Below are 20,437 nucleotides of genomic sequence, written 5' to 3'. Positions count from 1 at the left end.
ATAGAGCCCCCTGGCAGGCTCCGATGGAGTCTGCTTGAAGGTCCTCTCCCTGTACATCTGCCCCTCCTCCCTTATGCTTATATACACACACTCTCTCTCTAAAATAAATATTTTTAAAAAATAGATATTTTTACTTTTGTTAAATGCCCAATATTCTATTCACAAGGAGCAGTATGTTCAATGACTTCATTGTGGTTTGCTCCAAAGTGGTTCTGAGATCAAGTCATTGAAGATTTTTATTTTTTTAACAGAGAATGCAAGAGGGAGCGAGAGAGAAGCACACTCTCCACTGAGCAGGGAATCCAATCTGGGGCTCAATCCCAGGACCCCAAGATCATGACCTGAGCCGAAAGCAGACACAACCAACTGGGACACCTAGGTGCCCCATATAGCAATAGCCTAAACACAATTGCTCTAGAGACAATGAACTGAAACCTCTCTGCCTTAGCAGCATCAAAACTCACCCTGCACAGTCCCAGAACCTTGTATTCCTGACTTCTTTAGACCAGATGCATCAAAAATTGGCTTCTCGGAGACTGAAGCCAGCACATCCATATTTTTTTTTAAAGACTTTATTTATTTGTTTGACAGACAGAGATCACAAGTAGGTAGAGAAGCAGGCAGGGGGGGGGTGGGCAAGAAGCAGGCTCCCTGCTGAGCAGAGAGTCCCATGCGGGGCTTGATCCCAGGACCCTGAGACCATGACCTGAGCCGAAGGCAGAGGCTTAACCCAATGAGCCACCCAGGTGCCCCAAGCACATCCATATTTTATCTGTGGCACACAATGTCTTTAGGTTTTTGCAATTAGATATCAACACTTAAATACTCAGAGACAGATAAAATTCCAGCTTCTTAACATCTGTTAAGAAATCAGGCTCTATGGCAATGCTGGATTCAATTCCCACATGACAACAATCAGTTAAAACTGAGGTACTGTTGACCCTTTACATGTGCCTTCCAGCTTGCCAGAGTTGGCACCAGGTCCTAACTGACTTACACCTGATCAACCCTCTTACCTATTTCCTGCCTAGACCTAGGCACATGCAGACCTCTGTTCAGATAAGCTTTTTATATGTAAGCATAGTGATCACTAGATGTGGACAGTAAATCATCTGTTTCAGAACTGGGTAGGACACAAGTTAAAAGGCATATTTCTGAGCTCTATCAATCTTCTGAAATAGAAGCCCCTAGGAGCCATACCAAGCTCCACATGACTCTTAGGCACACCAGGGTATAAAAATTCCACTGAGTCCTCTAATTAACTACCCTTAAAAATGTACTTTGCAGAAGACAATGCCTTGTATACCAGTGACCTGATTTTCAGTTGCCAAGACAGTGAATTCTTATTTTATATTCTTTTTATCTTTGTGTAACTTCTCTCAAAGCAATCTACAGCATTTTACCTAAATTAATAACTCCTCAAAATAAGCTCAGTAAAGAAAAAAATGATAGTAAATCTCACAGTTCTACAAATGGAAATGGAAAGAGTAAAAATAAAAAGTGGGATCATTTTCATTATTTACCCTGGAAAGTATCCAACACAGAATATGTGGAGGTAGTGCTTGGGCTCAGTCCTGGCTCTGTCCACCATCCATTCATCATCTCACTCAGTAGCTACCTCTCTTCCCATTCTCATTTTAAAGTGCAAAATGCCCAGCCTGTTAAAAAAAATTAACATGTCCATGAATTTTTGGTAATAATTACCTTACAAACAAGTGTCTATTATCCAAACCCACACAGTATGTCCCTATTTTAACCGGGTTCTCATTCATTTAGAGACCAATATAAATGGGTCAATTAGCCTGTTTCCTTCAGAATGACACACTGTTTTCTGAAAAATGGAGAACAAATTATAGGGAAGTATCAACTTTCAGAACCCTAAACGCTGCTCTGCAAGACTTTACCATATGTGTAGATTGATTTTTCATCTTACAGTATTGTCAAACTTCAGAAATATAAAAAGATATATGTATATATAAAATCAGTACTCTTATGAACAGTTAGGAAAAGAAACAAATTTGAAAGCAAATGTGACAAATGATCCCAAATTACACTTTAAATTTGCTCACATTACAAGTGGTCTCCATATCCTCCACTCCTACACTTGTATTGGTGAAAAATTATGTATATGTAAAAATAGATATTATATGATGAAATGTGATATTTTGTTCAGAAAATGATGAAGTACAGGCATGACTAATGTTCAGGATTCTCTGCAGGAAACCCGTTTCCCTCCTTCTAGTTCCTTTTCGTGCCTATTTGCCTACATGTACCCTTTACTTAGATCCACATTGTTCTGCTCACTTGGGGGAAAAAAAACAAAACAAAACAAAACTATTTTGTGTTTCCTTCTGACAGAGGGATCCATTTCCCTTTTCTCCAACCACACAAATCCAACCCATAGACATCAGGACTAGCTGAATTCATGCCTGTGGTGGATGCTGTGACACCACACCAGTTCCACCCTTGAGGACTGAGATACCCATTCTGCCAGCTGCTCAGAGGTCTGGCAGCTAACAGCTCTCCACTGAGTCGCTCTGGCCCAAGGTCACATCACTGCCCAGAGGAAGCTTACACTCAAGGATTGGTTGATGGTGGAAACCGCAAAAGCCTGGCTTCTTTGCTCCAAACCAAGACAACTCTGAAAGGCCATCCCAGCTCCCCGGCTCCTAAATAAGAGGTCATCTGTAACCACATCATGATTGAACAACTCCTCATCTTCTGAAGAGGATTCCCAAGAGGCACTGATTCCCAATACATTTCCTACATGTACACCTCCACATAGACTCTGTTTCTTCTGGAATAGATCAAGTCAACAGCTTTTCAGATGCTTTGCTTATGACTCTTGCTCACCTGGATTTCACATCCTCTGCTTTTCAGTGGCCAAATTGCCCTAAATCTCCCATTTTTCTTTTCTTAATTATGTTGTCGGTTATCATTTCATGCGCACCTGTGTTCTTCCCAACCATATCATGCCTTCCTTGCAGACATATTGTGTCTTAATATTCTTTGTATTCTTGGCAGTTCAAATTACTGACCTGAACTTCAGAGTTCTGGAGCCCAGTTCTCAAACTTTTGTCAGGATGAAACAATTCCAGAAAAAAATGCTAGGGAAGGGAATGAGGAGCAGAGGAATGAAGAGCAGATTGTGAAACGATAGGTTTGAGGCCAGAAGTCAGGTGTCCTCAAATCTCTTTTTTAAGGGAATATTTTTGAAAATATCAGAGTTTACTGCTTTTTTGGTTTCTTCTCAGCTTCAGCAGAATTCTGCTACTAAAGTATTTGGCACTAAATTTGTAGACACATAGGAACAAATTAAAGCAAAAGTATTAATGACATGATGTTTTTCATTTGGAAGCTTTCCAGTTCCTCTTTGTTTCCAGTTCCCTTAGATTCGTATGCCCACCCCATCACCCAATGTTGCCTCACTATGGTCCCTACTCTAGCCCTCCACCCAGCCCTATCTTCCTCAGGCAGAAACCCCACCCCTTTCCAGTCTGTGCTTGCCTTCTTTCCTAATGGGTTCTGATTCAAATGCCAATTCCAATCAAAGGTAGGTTGTTGCCTGGGATGCCTGGGATGCAGGGATGGGGAGAATTATTCAAGGCCACCTTTGCTCCCAGGAGATATGCTCCACTAGCTACATGATGGGCACAAGAGCCAGGAATGGCAGCCTACCTGCTGTTCTTTGCCATCCTTGCATGAACCCTCCTCAAAGGCTAACGTCATATTATCTCAAGCTATAGTGCCACTGTCTGATTATAGGCAAGAGTGATACAGTTTCCTAGGAATATTAACAACAATCATTGTTGTTAACAACATGATTAATCCAATCCAACGACAATCGTAAACCCCAGAAAGTGAAATTCTAAATGTTGGAATTGTAGGTCTTCAGATATTCTGCCACTAAAGCTCTTCCTCACCCACACTCTTCTCTACCGTATCACTGCATAGACAATCATCTCTTCCATGTAGGCTGAAATCATCCCTGAATGTATTCATTTAAATCAGATCTAGGTGAAACAGTACATGAGTTACAAAAAAACCATCCCTACTAATTGCCTGAAGTCTCAGCTAGGTATGTCCTTGGGCCAATCACTTGAACTCTCTAAGAGAAAGATATGATCACCCCTGAACAAGTTGTTATGAAAATTAAATGAATAAAATAGATGTATGGGTACTTTGTTGAGTGTTATCCATGTATGTCTTATGCTAGTCACTAATTGAAAATTGTCAGATATCAACACTACCAACTCATGCTATCTTCCCACATTATCCCAATGCAATCAGTATCTGATTCTCCTGATTCTCAGACAACATTCAAGGTATGATGGCCACTGAGAGAGCCACATGTACATAATGCTAATGAACCTTGAAGGCATGAGAAAGTTTATGGGGGATACTGAATTTTTAAAGAGAGTGAAAAGGAGCTCAAGACATCATAAGAGCTACATTTGAGAGTCCCCTTGCTATGTTTATTGCAGCTCCACCCTAGTTATGTCTTGAATATAATGAGAATATCCACGGTCTACTTAGAGAACACAGTCCCATCCTGGCAAGGAGCAAATTTGCCTGAGATGCAGAAGTGGTGAGTGTTGATTTGCCTATGGGACCGGGAGAGGAGCAGCTATGATTAGGGAACAGATAGGCAGATAAACGAGTTTGAGCTCAAACCTGGGTGATTAGGTGTTGTGGGTAAATTATAGAGACGAGAAGACATCAATCAAAGAGAGAAATTCCCATGAAAGCTCTAAACTCTTCTGCCTTCCTCTTGCCCCTAGATATTACTATAGGGAATGCATGTGCTTTGGGATGAGAAGGAAAGGAAGAATAATTTGATAGAATGATCATAAATCATAAGTCTCAAGAGAGATACTACAGTAAGCACATAAAGTTGATCTTACAAGAATAAGGAGTTAAAAATAGATCAAAACGTGCCCAAATGGGGTTCATGAATGTTGCTTGGAGAAGGTAATGGTGATTAAGCCTGAGTAATTGTGTGAGGGTTTACAAAGAATAACTTTAAATAACACTAATGTCAAGGATCCTCCAGAGGAATCTGTTTGCCATTTTCTTACATCATTAATATTAATACCCAACTATAAAGTCATTGTTCCTTGGATGTATTGCTAACGTATAAAGGACATTTGCTTTTGAAGCTGATGACTTTGTACTGTAACTACGAAATCCAGTTTCTAAGTTATAAATAAGATAGCGAGTGATAGTTGCAGGATATTTTATTAAACAGAATGCCCCACTGACCAAAGAAGTTTGTTCCATAATACTTACAGGGAGGTTAGTAAGTCCCTTTGGATTTCTAAGGGACTCATCTTCTGAAATGCTATTTTTCCCTTTGAATGAGCAATTTAAAAATAAAAGAAAAGTAACATTCCAGAAACCAACTTAAATCACTTCTTTAGAAAAGAAATTTTTACTTTTTAACAAAAGTCAAGTAAACTAGAAATCTAGCCAGGAAGGCTCTGGAGTGTTCTTTGAAAATATTTCCTAGCGGTGACCCAAGGCCATGGCAGAGGCCTTTTACCACCTCAGCTCAAAAATATTCCTTTGGATCCAGGGAGTCAAATGGCCTATCACATTCTGTGGAGTGGTTTTCAAAGTTCAGACTCTCCTGAGCAGCTGAGTAAAATAGGCATTGACTCTCCTAGGTTTATGGAATAGTTATTCCTAAGCTAGAGGATTGGGAAGTACATGGCCCCTCACTCTGCCTTTAACCTTAAAAGAGCTGAAAATAGGATTTCTTTCTAGAAAGAAACTGTTCCCATTAGGATTTCAAGCTTAAGAGTTGCAAATCATGATGCAAAAGATCTTTACTCTACCTTTAAGAGTCCCTGATTCAGAAACCACGGGTATTTAGAGTTACTGCTGGACAAAGTGGTGAAAAAACAGTAACAGGCTGATGAAACCAGTATTCACTGCATCCTGGAGTGTCATTGGCATTTATAACTGTGCTAACAGAGCTTCTCTCCCCATCTTTTTTTTTTTTTTTTTTTCTATCTTACTGTTGGTCCTGCTTGGAATGAGTCAGAACCTCAAGAGTAGATGGGTAGGTGCCACTCCCCAGAAATGGGGATTTCCTAACATCATACATTGGCAAGAAGGAAATAAGAGGCTTAAAAAATGCATGAAACAAATAAGCCTAGTCAAGCAAAGTAAGCCAACACCTCCCTGACTCCCAGGCTGATCACCAGCCCTCGGGAGTCTGAGGTTTTCCACTTGCAAAAGCGCCTGTACGATGAGACATCTGTTTGTTGCTGGAGGATATCATGGCAACATTATTTTATACTTCTTAAAATAACTTCCATTTGGCATTATTCATAAGTACATCATTAGAAGGTGGATTTTCAAATCAAGCGGTCAGTAAAATAACAAGATGCCTTAATTTGAAGAATGGGTTTTAGTGTTTTGGTTACTATCAACTTTTCCAGTCCCATCAAATGTGTAGCTTTTCTACTCCTTTCAAGAGAAACTGAGAAAGAGTGACTTTGGCAAAAAATGCAGGGCTCCCAGGGGACTACGCAGCTGCAACCCATTCCCTCTCCTAGAAGCCATAGAAATAACTCATGGTTGGAGTTACTGAAAGTTGCTCCACCGTTTCACCTCAGAAACAGCCTTGAGTGCAGTGAGAACTATGGTTCACTTTCTCATTCACTTCATCCTTCATCAGAATTAGCAACTTCTTAGATTATGTATTTATCATATCAGATGATGTGTTTTTTGAAGCTGAAAGGTTAGCGTATTCGCCTTTTGTAAATTAAGAAGTAACATTCCGGGGCGCCTGGGTATCTCAGTTGATTGGCATCTGCCTTTGGCTCAGGTCATGATCCCAAGGTTCTAGGATCAAGCCCCATGTCAGGCTTCCTGCTCCCCTGGAAGGCTGCTTCTCCCCCTCCTACTCCCCCTGCTTGTATTCCCTCTCTCACTGTCTCTCTCTATCAAATAAATAAATAAAATCTTTAAAAAAAAAAAAAAAAGAAGTAACATTCTCCTTGTCAGAATTCCCCACTTATATTTCTGTACTGTGATATCTTAACATTTGAATATGCAATTAAAATGGGATCTGAAAGACTTCCTATAGCAATCCATTGTCACTGGTCAAAGACAAACACCTTCTCCTGGCCTCTCATAGCTAAGATGCTGCTTGGTTCAAGAGAAAAGAGAACACTCCATAAAAGGAAACAGAAAACAAGTAGTTGAGTCAAAACATGAAGATAAAGATAACATTTGTCATGCTTCCGCAGTCCAGAGTCCTAGCGACGTCCCTGGCATAGAGAAGGGTCTTGAACACTCGCTGGATGTGTAGGTGAATGAATGAATGAATGAATGAAGCAAAAAGGTATCAAAGTTAGACTTCCTTGAGCAACTTCCTACCAACTAATGACTCTAATTTTCCACTGGAGGGGGAAGTATTAAATCGGAATGACATAGTGGTTTTAGTTCGGGTTTTGGAGCAGATCTAAAACCCCTTCTCCACCACTAATCATGTGTGTGATGTTGCATGAGTTTCCTTACTGAGCCTCAGCTTCATCTGTAAAATGGTCATGATGAACACACTGATTCCATGGGGTTGTAAAGAGGAGTAAGTGAACTAAAGAGCAGAAACAGTAGCATATGGCCTGGGAACAAGAAACCCTTGATATCTGTGAACTAGAATTTCTGGAGAGGAAAAAAAGAACTTAAAAATTCATTTAAGCCAGCATCATTGTTAATAGTATCATGAGGCAATTTCTAACAAATGTATTCCTATGAAGAGAGAGTTCTCTTTTGGTCACCTCTGGTGCTTAACCACTTAACTTTTATCTTATCTTTTGAGGTATGACCAGTGAAATGTTAAAGGTATTGAAAGTCTTTTTGGCTAAAGACAAATTCCTTTGCAGTAAATCCAACTTTAAATCAAACTTCCAGAATACTACTGTACTAAAAAAATTTGGCAAATAAACATTTCAATATACAACTTCAGTGCGGTATTTTTTGAAATGCCCATTGTCTCAAAGATCGATGGACATCTATAAACAGCAAAATAATTATTGCATATTTGGTTTACAGCTATGGGTTATGGACTTTAAGTTGTAAGAAATAGCTTATGAAAAACAGAAGTACTTGTTTACCTAACAAAAAATTCCAGTGGCAGATCTGATTTCTAAGACGCTAGGTCTTCCGGAGTCTTTCGCACTTCAGCTCTCAACTCTTTCTTTTTATTGACTTATTCTGAGGCAATCTTTTCCTCCATGGCTGCGAAGTTAGTCACTAACAGATCCAAGACTACAGTTTACCAGCTTCAAAAATGAGTGGAAAGAAAGCACTTTTCCCCAGATGTTATATATCAGATCACCATTCAGTAAATATTCAGGATCTTCCCTTTGACTTTCATGCGTGCTTTCAATATCAACACTGGCCATGTGATTTGCTTTGTCTGATGGAATATTAATAATATGACTGATATGGGTGAGAGCTGCCAAAATCTCAGCCACTAGGACCTGATCTCTTGCATTCTGCCTTCATTTACTAAAGGACTGTATTTTGAGTTGAGTAGCCCATGGAGCAGAGCTGGGCTGAACCTACAGCTTGGAGCCCAATCCAGCCAAACAGACTCCAATTATCAAATACCAGCCAGTGGTCACAGTTATCACCTCTGTAAAAGAGAAATCAATACACATTGTTGCATGCAACTAAGATTTGGGGTAGTCATTCACACAGCGTTTATGAGGCTTTGGATAACTCGTGCATGTGAAACTCCAAGATAATTCTCAGGTTTTGATCTCATTAGATCAGAAACAGACTGAGGGTTGCTGGGTGGAGGAGGGGTGGAGGGGGTGGTGTGGTTATGGACACTGAGGAGGGTATGTGCTATGGGGAGTATTGTGAAGTGTGTAAGCCTAACGATTCACCAACCTGTACCTCTGGGGCAAATAATACATTTTATGTTAATAAAAACAATTAATTTTTTAAAATGTGGTCATCAGCATCTCCTAGGAGCAGCACAATATTGTCTCAGAACTTACTTAAAATGGGTAGGTCCCACCCCAGACCTACAGAATCATAAACTATGAAATGAGGGAGGGGACCAGCCTCCAAGCACTCCAAGTGATTCAGATTCATCATAAACCTTGAAAATCACTGACCTAAATCATATGTGCATCCTTAAACCAATCATAGTGCATAAATGACCAGGCCTAGAGCTAGGGTATGGATCAGCAACACCAGAATTATCTAACCCAGTGGGGCAGGGCCTGAGGATGTGCATTTCTAACAAGTTCCCAGATGATGCTGATGCTGCGGTCTGGGGAGCACACTTGGAGAATCGCTGTTCCAAGGCCAGAGTGCAACAGGAGTGGCTCACTGGGAAATCAACATGCTAGTAACAAAAGAAGGAAACAAAACAAAGATACCAGGCAGGAAACAGATGTCAATCACGGCCACATTCTTATTAAAAGCATAGAGTTCTTGGGGCACCTGGGTGGCTCAGTGAGTTAAGCCTCTGCCTTTGGCTCAGGTCATTATCTCTGGGTCCTGGGATCAAGCTCCACATCGGGCTCTCTGCTCAGAAGGGAGCCTGCTTCCCCCACTCTCTCTCTGCCTGCCTCTTTGCCTACTTGTGATATCTCTCTATCTGTGTCAAATAAATAAATAAATCTTTTTTAAAAAAATTAAAAAGAAAAGAGTTCTTATAAAAGAGCTCAAACAACCCCCAGTACTTTCCAACAATTCTTCAGGGACAGGGAAATCTGAAGCCAAAAAAAGAAATCTCATCTGTCTTTTAGTTCATGAAGTTGATTGAGACATAACTGATTTTTTTTGTCTCTTCAATTTTGCTGAAATTCAATACAGATCTGAGAAATCAAATAAAAGACAGCAGTTTTTGCTACAGAAAGCCATGTATCATTTCAAATGTGATGTGAGTTGTCACACAAATCTTTCCTAGTACAATTCACTGAAGATAAATATAGTGCTTAAAGAGACAGTGTCTATACATCAAACAATTGAGTCATTTTGATCCATTCTAGTGAAACCAAGTTTCAAGCTTATAATTTTGAGCAATCCAAGATACAAAACAAAGTCACAGACTCTGGTTATTGCTGCTACTTTTAGTATGTTCTTGAAATCCAGAAATCAATGAATTTTAGAACTTGAAGAACCTTAAAGATCATTAATCCACATATTGCAAACCACCAGACAATGGACCACATCCCACTCAGAAATGTGCTTTACTTGTCCTACATGGCAGTGTTTTTCTATTAATTAAAATTATTGGCATATTATTAGTGCAATCACTGTGGAAAACAGTATAGATTTTCTTTAAAAAATTAAAAATAGAATTACCATATGATCCAGTAATTCTGTTATTGAGTATTACCCACAGAAAACAAAAATCTTAATTTGAAAAGGATATGCACCCCTATGTTTATTGAAGTATTATTAACAATAGCCAATATATGGAAGCAATTCAAAGATCTTTCCATAGATAAATAGATAAAAAAGATGTGATATATATAGACACAATGGAACATCACTCAGCCATCAAAAGAATGAAATCTTGCCATTTGCAACAACACGGATGCGAAAGGATGTAATGTTAAAAGTGAAATATGTCAGTCAGAGAAAGACAAAGACCGTATGACTTCGTTTTTATGTAGAATTTAAGAAACAAAATAAATGCACAAAGAAAGAAACAAACAAAAAAGCAGACTGTTAACTATGGAGAACAAACTGGCAGTTGCCAAAAGGGAGGTGGCCAGCAGGGAATTGGTGAAATAAAGAAGATTAAAAGTACACCTACTTAAAAAAAAAAAAAAGCCATATTTAACATTTTTTCAACTTTTCTTGATGAGTTTGAAGGTCTAGCAATACACAATGTGGACAAAAGTGTGTGTTCCTTCCTGACATGGTGCCTCTGCCCTGAGACGTTTCCTCCTTCTGAAGACATGTGTATTCCTGCCCCCTAATGTGACACAGATACTCCTTGCTCTCCTGTTTCAAAACCAGCCTGCTTCACTCATTTCCAAGGCCTGCCTGGGACCTGTGGGTACTTTGGTTTGCCATCTCTCATCTAGACAAGGCTTTGTTTATCTACAATGAGAACGCTGAAATTCATGGTAATGACCAACTCTAATTTACATTCTCTTTTTAGTGACAAACCAAATTTATATAATCAGTTTTTCACAATTTTAGAAAGTAACTTCTCTAATAGATATTTATTCACCAAAGAAAATGGGATTGCAAAAGTTCACATTTAAATTCTGCTCAGTAAATACTGGGATAAGTGGTTCCTTTCAGTATACGGCTAATTTCAGAAACCTAAGAGGAAAAGATGCATGAACCATGTGACAAATGATATAGGCTACAACAGGTGTAATGTGAAATGAATCTTATTTGGATTTTGTTCCCTCCATATTTTCAACTCGTTTGGTGAGAGAGTGACTTTTTCCACTAAAAAGTAATTTTTTAAAATTACTGACACCCATAAGGATGACTACTATTTAAGAAAAAAAAAAAAAAGCCGAAAATAACAAGTGCTAACAAGGATGCAGAGAAATTAGAATCCTTGAACATTGTTGGTAGGAATGAAAAATGGTGCAGCCACTATAGCAAATAGTGTGGCAGTTCCTCAAAAAACTAAAAATAGAATTACCAGTATGATCTAGCAATTTCACTTTTCCACTCCTCAGTGTGTATCCAAAAGAACTGCAAACAGGATTTCAGAGAGATATTTGCACACCCATGGTCATAGCAGCACTATTCACAATAGCCAAGAGATGAAAGCAACCCAAGGATCCATCAACAGCTGAAGAGGTTTTTTGTTTTTTTTTTAATGTGGTATACCATATATATGTATGACAAAATATTATCCAACCATAAATAGAAAGGCAGTTCTAACACATGCTACCACATGGATAAGCCTTTAGGACATTATGCTAAGTGAAATAAGCCAGACACAAAAAGACAAACACTGTATGATTCCACTTTTATGAGGTATCTAGAGTAGTCAACTCACAGAAACAGAAAATAGAATGGTAGTTGCCAGGGACTACAGAAGGGGGAAAACAGGGAATTATTGTCTAATGGGCACAGAGATTCAGTTTTACAAGATGAAAGAATTCTGGAGCTTGGCTACACAACAATATGAACATACCACTTCTGAATTGTACACTTAAAAATGTTTAAAATGGTAAATTTCATGGTTTGTGTTTTTTAACCACAGAAATATACATTTTTTACAAAAGCAACTTTTAGTCAAATCCACTAGGGTTTTTTTTTGTTGGGTTTTTTGTTTGTTTGTTTGTTTGTTTGTTTGTTTAGGATCTAGTGTAATTATTTCAAAGGTTAGAATGGTGGGATCCAAAGATAAAATAGAAATATGTGTCTCATCCTGCAGAGGCTGACTGAACTGATACCTCTTGGGAGTGAGGTGAGAATTTGAGATCAGAATTTCATCTCATTTCAAAAATACAACAAATTTCTTCATTAATGTCCCACATTTACTTTAAAAAACAATGTGACTTTAAAAAGCAAGAACTTGATATAACTAATAAAAGCCAAATACAGAGAAAGTAGAAAATATCTTAGAACACTAAACCCATCCTTATTTAGGGATTAATAATCTACTTTGAGGTTTCAGTACCTTTCTTGGTATAAATTAATTACTACTATTCTACTATTAATTACTACTATTCACTAATCCTAGAAAGCATCGTTCTTGGAATTAACAAGAACAATTAACTACTCATATTGTCCTAATTCTGTGTCTAAAAGGATCATCAGCCACTGAAGAAAGTCAAGATCAGTGTCAAGGTCCCATCAGGCCATCCTAGTACAAACCACCCTCTGATAATTTTGTGATTGTTGATCTAGTTCTGTATGTTGAATAAGGATATCCATAAGCTGCTGATATGCATGTCATTTTGTCTCACTAACTTTCCACATTTTCTCAGTGTCTCTAAAGACTGCCAAGGAAAGAACTACTATGCCAGATGCTCAAAATGCAACTCAATAAGGTTGAGTTTGATTCACTGGAGAAATTTCTTTTGGCTCCTCTCTTAGATACAGCCTCTCTTCTCTGTGGATACTATTGAGCTGTAAATAGTAAATGTTCAGGCCTATGAAATGGAAATTGGAATCTATCCAGGAAACAGATTAGTCAGTGCTCCAGGGCTAGGCTATTCTTAAAATACAAACTACAGACTCATCTGAAAATTATTAAAAGAGTCACATTTGTCTGTGTCTGGAAGCTTAGCCATTCTGACAAATGTTATCCTGATGTGATGATACTCTCATAAATGCTGTGAGAGCAGGGGAAGGGACATGGCGGGAAAGTCATAGGAAACAAGCAGACTGGTCTGCTCTCGAGAAGTTTATGTGCTAGTCACAGAGATAAATGCTATTTACATGATTCCAGAAAATGCATGATCTTGTATAATCAAGTGTCAAAAAGTTGTGATGTCTGCTACATTTATTAAAAGAATTCCGAGTAGAAAATAATAATAATAATAGAATTTACGGAAGGAAAAGACCTAAGCATTTTAGAGGGTTAAGGAGGATTCCTTGAACTTCATAGAGTTCCAAAGGGAACTTGAAAGAAAGGTGTCATATAATATGTAAAAATAGAGAGCAGACCATGCCCATGCTCTTACTTCGATTCTACAACAAACATTTCCTATCTTTGCTTTAGCACACATCTATCCATCTGTGCCTTCTTATAACCATCCATACATCCGTCTCATTTTTAAAATATATTTTAAGGTAAATTTCAAACATCACTTTTAACACTCCTACAAACTTCAGCATGAATATCATTAACTAGAATTTAAGATCTGTTCATTGGTTTGAGGAGAGAAATTTGCACAAAGTGAAATGCACAAATCTTAAATGTACTCTTCGTCACATTTCTGACAAATGTTTTCTCCTCTTTCAAGACATATAACATTATATGTGTCATATATATATATATATATATATATATATAAAAGTAACCTCTCTTTCAAGACATATGACATTACTCCCACTCCAGAAAGCTCCCTCATGTTCCTCCCTGTCAGAATTCATCCCCTAACTCCCTTGAGGTAACCACTGTTCCAATTTTTTTATCCACAGATTAGTTTTGCCGATTTTAGAACACTATATAAATAGAATCATATGCTATCTTTTGGGTAAGCCTTCTTTTATTTATCACAATGTTTTTAAGAGTCACTCAGTTTTTTTCATATATCAGTCATTTTTTCCTTTTTAGTGCTGGATAGTATTCTGCTATAAAGATAGGCCATAATTTGTTTTCTATGCTCCCACTGATAATCACCTGGGCTATTTACATTTGGGGCTATTATAGATAAAGCTACTATAAATATTTATTTACAAATCTTTTCATTTCTCTTATATAAACACCCAAGAGTGGAATTAAAAGGTAAAATAGTAAATGTACATTTAGTTTTATAAAAATTGCCAGACTTTTCTTCAAATTGATTTCCATTTTATACCTCCCCAACAATATATGAGAGTTCTATCTGTTCCACAACCTCACCAGCATGTGGGGTTATCAGTCTTTTTACTTTCAATATTTTCGTGGATGTGTCTTTTTGCTTTTCTTTTTAATGATGTTATTAGATCCTGGGGCCAAAAATAAGAAGGAAAAAATACCTTTACAGCTTATACCAGAATCTCATTTACAATAGAGAGCAGACAAAGAATAAAACTGGATGATGGGGTGCAGCAAGTCTTCATGGTATATTTTTAAATTAAATTTTGCTCTACAAAACTCCACGGATACCCATTAAGATTATATTTGCTTCTGAGGGCATGGTAGGGAAGGATATCCTAGAAATATTCAGTTCCATAATTTATATCTCTTTGCTTCAAAACAAAAGCTAGCAGAGAAACTTTTGCCAAGGACCATTACAAAAATTGCATCTCATCAGGCAGTAGTGGGGGAAAAAATGAGAATAAGATTCAGTCACTAGGGAACATTACTTTTTATATTTGCCCATATTTCATGCAATCATTCTCAAAGTTGTAAAAAATTTGGGAAAATGAAGACACATGCAAGCCATCTAATTTTTCATTCTATCTTTCTGTTGAAAAAGAAAAAAGTGAGAATGTGCAATGATCATTAGTATGCTCTGTTTAAATAGCAATTTTACATCCTAGGTAAATGCAAGTAAGAATTTTCCTAAAAATGTTGGAAGAAACAGGCCCATTTACCAGGTTTACTGGTAAATTTTTCTTTGCAAACTTTTTAAACTTCGGTATTTTTCTTAAATTATAGTACAGTGTCTGTAATTTTATGGTGACCCAGATTTTGGGAAGATCTAGATGACCCCCATCCTGCTATTTCAGTCTTCTCAAGTTTGCTTTATGAGATTAGACTGATGCAGTTACTAAAAAAGCAGATTCCCGGGCTTTTTTCTCCAGGAGAATCTGATTGGTAGGGATGAGATGAGGCCTCAGAATCCATCTGTTTGGTTTTCAGATCAGTATCCTAGATTTTTTTTTTTTTTTTAAGATTTATTTATTTATTTGAGAGAGAGAGAAAAAGAGAAAGGGCGAGAGGCGGGGATGAGACAGAGGGAGAATGGGAGAGAGACTCTCAAGGAGACTCCCCGCTCAGCCCAGAGCCCAGATGCAGGGCTCCATCTCAGGACTCTGAGATCACAACCTGAACTGAACTCAAGGATCCATTGCTTAACCAACTGCACCACCCAGGCACCCCACCGCAGATTGGCTCTGATCCTTGACCAAACTTTGTCTATCACAGAGGTCTCCAGGGACTATAGGTAACACATCTGGACTTCACCATCGCACCATTTCACTGCTAGGAAGTCCAAAATCATACACCAGCAGCTTTGATATCTGGTGAGAGCCCATTTCCTCAGGAGCAATGCCTTTTTGCTGTGTCTTCCCATGGTGGAAGGTACAAACTAGCTCTCTGAAGTCTCTTTTTTTAAGGACACTTGCGGCTTCTAGTCGGCGACAAGAGAAGAATTAGGCACAAACAAGTCAGTTGCAAGAGATTGGCAGCAGCGGACAACAGTCGAAAAGGACTGCTGCCACGAGTAACTGCATTGTCTCACTTTTATTGGATAGAAACAATAGCCAACGGAAGGATTGATGAAGGTCAAACGTTAATCCCGTCTTGCAAGGAGGAGGGTAAAGTTTATAGTTAAAAAAGCACTTTCAAAGGACTCATCTAACTAACAACTGGGAACTTCTGGGAGGAGAAAGGAGCGATCACAGAAAAGGGAAGCAGGCGGTTTTCGTTCCACCCTGAGCTGACCGGGCCTTCCCGGGTGCTCTGCTTCCCTGAAGCCGGCGGCCTTCTGCCCTGGGCGGGGCCGGGCGTTGCCGGCTGCCCGGCTTCTGTGAAGGGGCGGCCTTCCGCCCTGAGCCAGCCGGGCATCCCCAGCTGCCCAGCTTCACGGTCGTACATCATCCTTCTCCCCAAAGACCTGTTGTCAGTATCAGTGTTTCTTAGGGCCATATCTAAATGTGCTTGGTAACTAGTAAAATCCTCCAGGGGTTACAGTTTAAGTAACAAATTGTTCCGAGGGGCAGCAGCAGACACTTACCCCAGCCCTGAGGGTTCTACCTTCATGACCTGACCACCTCCAGAAGGCCCTACCTGCTAATGCCATCACCTTGAGGGTAGGATACCAATACGTGAATTTTACGGGACATAAACAGTCAGACCACAGCAGCCAGGTATGTTTATCTACAGTATTTGGTTTAATCTAATCTACCTTGAAAATCTCAAATGGTATCTAGCTTACAATAAGCCTTTAATAAATTTTTGTAAATTGGAGTGCCTGGGTGGCTCAGTCAGGTAAGCATCTGCCTTTGGCTCGGGTCATGACCCCAAGGTCCTAAGATGAAGCCCCGAGTTGGGCTCCTTGTTCATCAGGGAGTCTGCTTCTTCCTCTGTACTTCCCCTGTGCACAAGCACGCACTCTCTCTCTCTCTCAAACAAATAAATAAAAATCTTAAAAACCAAAAATATAATTTTTTGTAAATTAATATGTACATTTAGGGTCCTGCTAAGATCCATGTATGTGCACGTAAAATCACTTTGTAAACCAAAAATTCCCCAGTTAGGTATCTTACTGCTATTAGGCTACTGTTAAAAATATATATAGCTTCATCTAAAGATATAAAATTATTTTTTACACAGAATGTATTTGATGTCAATAGCAGTGTTAATTTGCTCTTCCAATTTTGTTATATTTATTAATAAGTGAAATATTATATAACTATTACATGTAATAAGCTCCTTATAGATGAAAAGTCAGTAGTTTAAATTCTCAGTTAAAAATGTCAGAAAATCTGCAAATAATTAAAATTTTTGTGGGATTGTTTTCATAATCTCAACATTAGATGAAAACAATCCATTTACCAATCTGAGGAAGAATTGGAATTTCATGGTTCTTATCATGTTGCTCCTGCTTTTTGGCATTTCAGTAATTCTAGTTATTGATGACCTCAATCTGAACATCAAGTTCTTTCCACCCTCTTGACTAACACTTTACCACAAACAATACTTAGCTGAACATGAAAGCTGAGTTGAATTACTTTTATTTTCATTCAGTAGCTTCTTCCTGCTCCATATCTGTATTTCCATTATGCTCTCCATGAGTCATATGACCACAGTGCTCACCATGAATAAACAACCAAAGCTGAACCTCATTAGCCATATATGCAGAATTCTAATGTAGGAGGTAGGAATTAATTGAGACCTTTCCATTCTGTTGAAAATTTATAATCATTACTTCAAAACTTCTCATTCCATAAGCACATACGACTGGACACTATTGCTGGTATAAGTATCAGCACCAATAAGAGTAATAATCACTTATATCATTTGAAAACATACTGTGGGGCACCTGGGTAGCTAAGTCAGTTGGTTAAATGTCTGCCTTCAACTCGGGTCATGATCCTAGGATCCAGGGATAGAGCCCCGCATGAGGCTTCCTGCTCAGAGGGGAACCTGCTTCTTCCCTTCCCTCTGCCACTCCCCCTGTTTGTGCTCACACACACTCTCTCTCTCTGTCAAATAAATAAATAAAATCTTTTTTTTTTTTTAATGAAGATATACTGTGTTCTCTGCATTGCTCTAAACACTATTTACACCTCACAACAACCCTACAGAAGGATTATTACTGTCCCTATTTTACGGCAGAAGAAACACACATCACACACTTGATCAAAAATACAAACCCCAGCACTCAACACCACGTAGACACGTTTGTCCTCAACTTATTCTGCCTCAGGATGGTTTTAAGGACCTTGTTTCCAAAAGAAGCAAAGATGAACAGTAGGTGTCCAAGAGAAGGTATTGCATGGTTGATGTGGTAGAAAAAGAGTTGTTTCAAATCCATTTTTAATACATAGGAAAAAAAGCAAATCATGAATTTAGAGGTAACCTAGAAACCAAGAATTATACTTTTGCATATTAATTTTGAGTAAATATTTTCATACAGTTGGTGGCCCCATCTGAATGGCAAGTTTTTTTTATTTCTTCCGTGGCTTTTATGTACATTTTTAATTGAGATAGAATTCACATGCTGTAAAATTATACATGTTACAGTATGCATAAATCTTAAAAACACTATCTTTAGTGACACAAAATGCTACATATGTTATGATCCCATTTGTATGAGGTGTCCAGAATATAAAAATCCAGATACCAAAAAATAGATTAATAATTGTTAAGGACAGGGAGGGAAGCAGACATGGGGAGTGACTGCTGACAACTAAAGTGTTTCTTTCTGGAATGATGAATATAATCTAGAAAAGGACAATGATGAGGACTGAAATGTAATTTAATGTTGATGACTTGTAAATGACAAAGGCTTGAACAAATCTGAAAGTGGACCAAAATGGTCACTGGCCATTTTGAGAACACTACCTTTAATTTCTTCATCCTTTTAGGGAACACCAGTGAACATTCAGTAGGTTCATGAACCTAGCGACAGATGGGAAAGTGAGCTGTAAGAAAACATGAATGTGCAGAGTTCTTCTTGATGGTTAGACAATAACAGATCTTAAATGTTTGTATACTGTGATCGGTGATCTCAGTATTTAATTGCTCTATGCATTTATTTTTAAAAACCTGAAGAAATAAATAGAAGCCGAACAAGATACCCTATTTCTGTGTCACTTCATTACCATTCAATATCCCCAAACCATTGCCTTTCAGATTAATCATTACCTGAGTGACATAAAAAAAAGCAAGTCTGAAAACCCAGCATAATACTTTTCTGTCAAGAACACAAAAAAGAACAGAGGACCTCCAAATATTAACCAAAAAAAATTTCTTGATGGACTATTTAATTTGAATGAAAGTCAGAAAAAAATGGCAATAGCAATATAAATACAGAAACTTCAATGGAATAAAACAAAAGGACACTTACTCGTGTCCTTTAGTTCTGATACTTTTTTTTCCCTGATACTTTTTTTAAAGCCCACCTTCTGAAACATTGCTATTCTCTAGAATCATAGAAATCATAGAGGAGGGCCAGGTCCCTGAACAAGGTTAACATGTTTTCCTGCTTCATTCCCAAGAGCCTAGAGCTAGAGACAGCCTCAAAAATGCTTCAGTGGATGAATGGCTGTCTAAAAACAAACAAAAACAGATGGCCATTTGCTTAATTATAAGCACCTCCAGAAACCAAGAATTTGAATTGAACATAAGCAAGAATAAACTCTTAAATACTTGATGGAAAATATTTTTTAACAAAATCATGAATGCCATCAAAGACTATATATTTTTATTGTTAACTTCAACCTATATGTTTCTGTACTCATTAAACCAAATCTATCATAAAACCCACTGAACCAGATCTAATACAGTTCTCATGTAAAAACTAGACCAGAGTGAAGTAAAATCCAATCACATTTTCAGTGAGTTGTAATTCTGGCAAGATCAAAAGAGAACTACTCACCCCTGCCCATCATTGTACCTAAAAGTCCCATAGTCAAATGGCTCCTCTGCCCTGTGAACCCTTTTCCATGAGCTGTCATGAGAATTACTACTATCATAAGAGGTCCACCTCAGGCCACCATAATGGCAGTGTAGTTGGGAAAAGAAGGGGCATAGGATCCCTATTTCAAGACGTCCCAACCCAGCCAGACTGCATAAAACCACATACCAATGACCTCACAGAGATTCCATCTGGAGTTAAATAGTCAAAAACTTGTGTCCAATCCAAAGTATTTTCCGTGCTTATAGAAGAATCAGCCACAGGGTCCATTTTTGGGACATGAGCCATTTTCTTAAGCAGGTATTCTTAGTTCTCTCTTTATTGGCAAAGTACCTTCTATTTATTTTTTTAAATATATTCAGAGAAAATTACTATTCATTCCTTTCTTTACCAAACATGCCCTAATAGTATAAGGAACAAAGAATGCTCTTTGTTCTAATACAATGGCAGTAGTCAAA

The sequence above is a fragment of the Mustela nigripes genome, chromosome 3 (assembly GCF_022355385.1).
Source record: "Mustela nigripes isolate SB6536 chromosome 3, MUSNIG.SB6536, whole genome shotgun sequence".
Lineage (NCBI taxonomy): Eukaryota > Metazoa > Chordata > Mammalia > Carnivora > Mustelidae > Mustela > Mustela nigripes.
The sequence above is the reverse complement of the archived record's forward strand: the minus strand, read 5'-3'. Positions refer to the sequence as shown.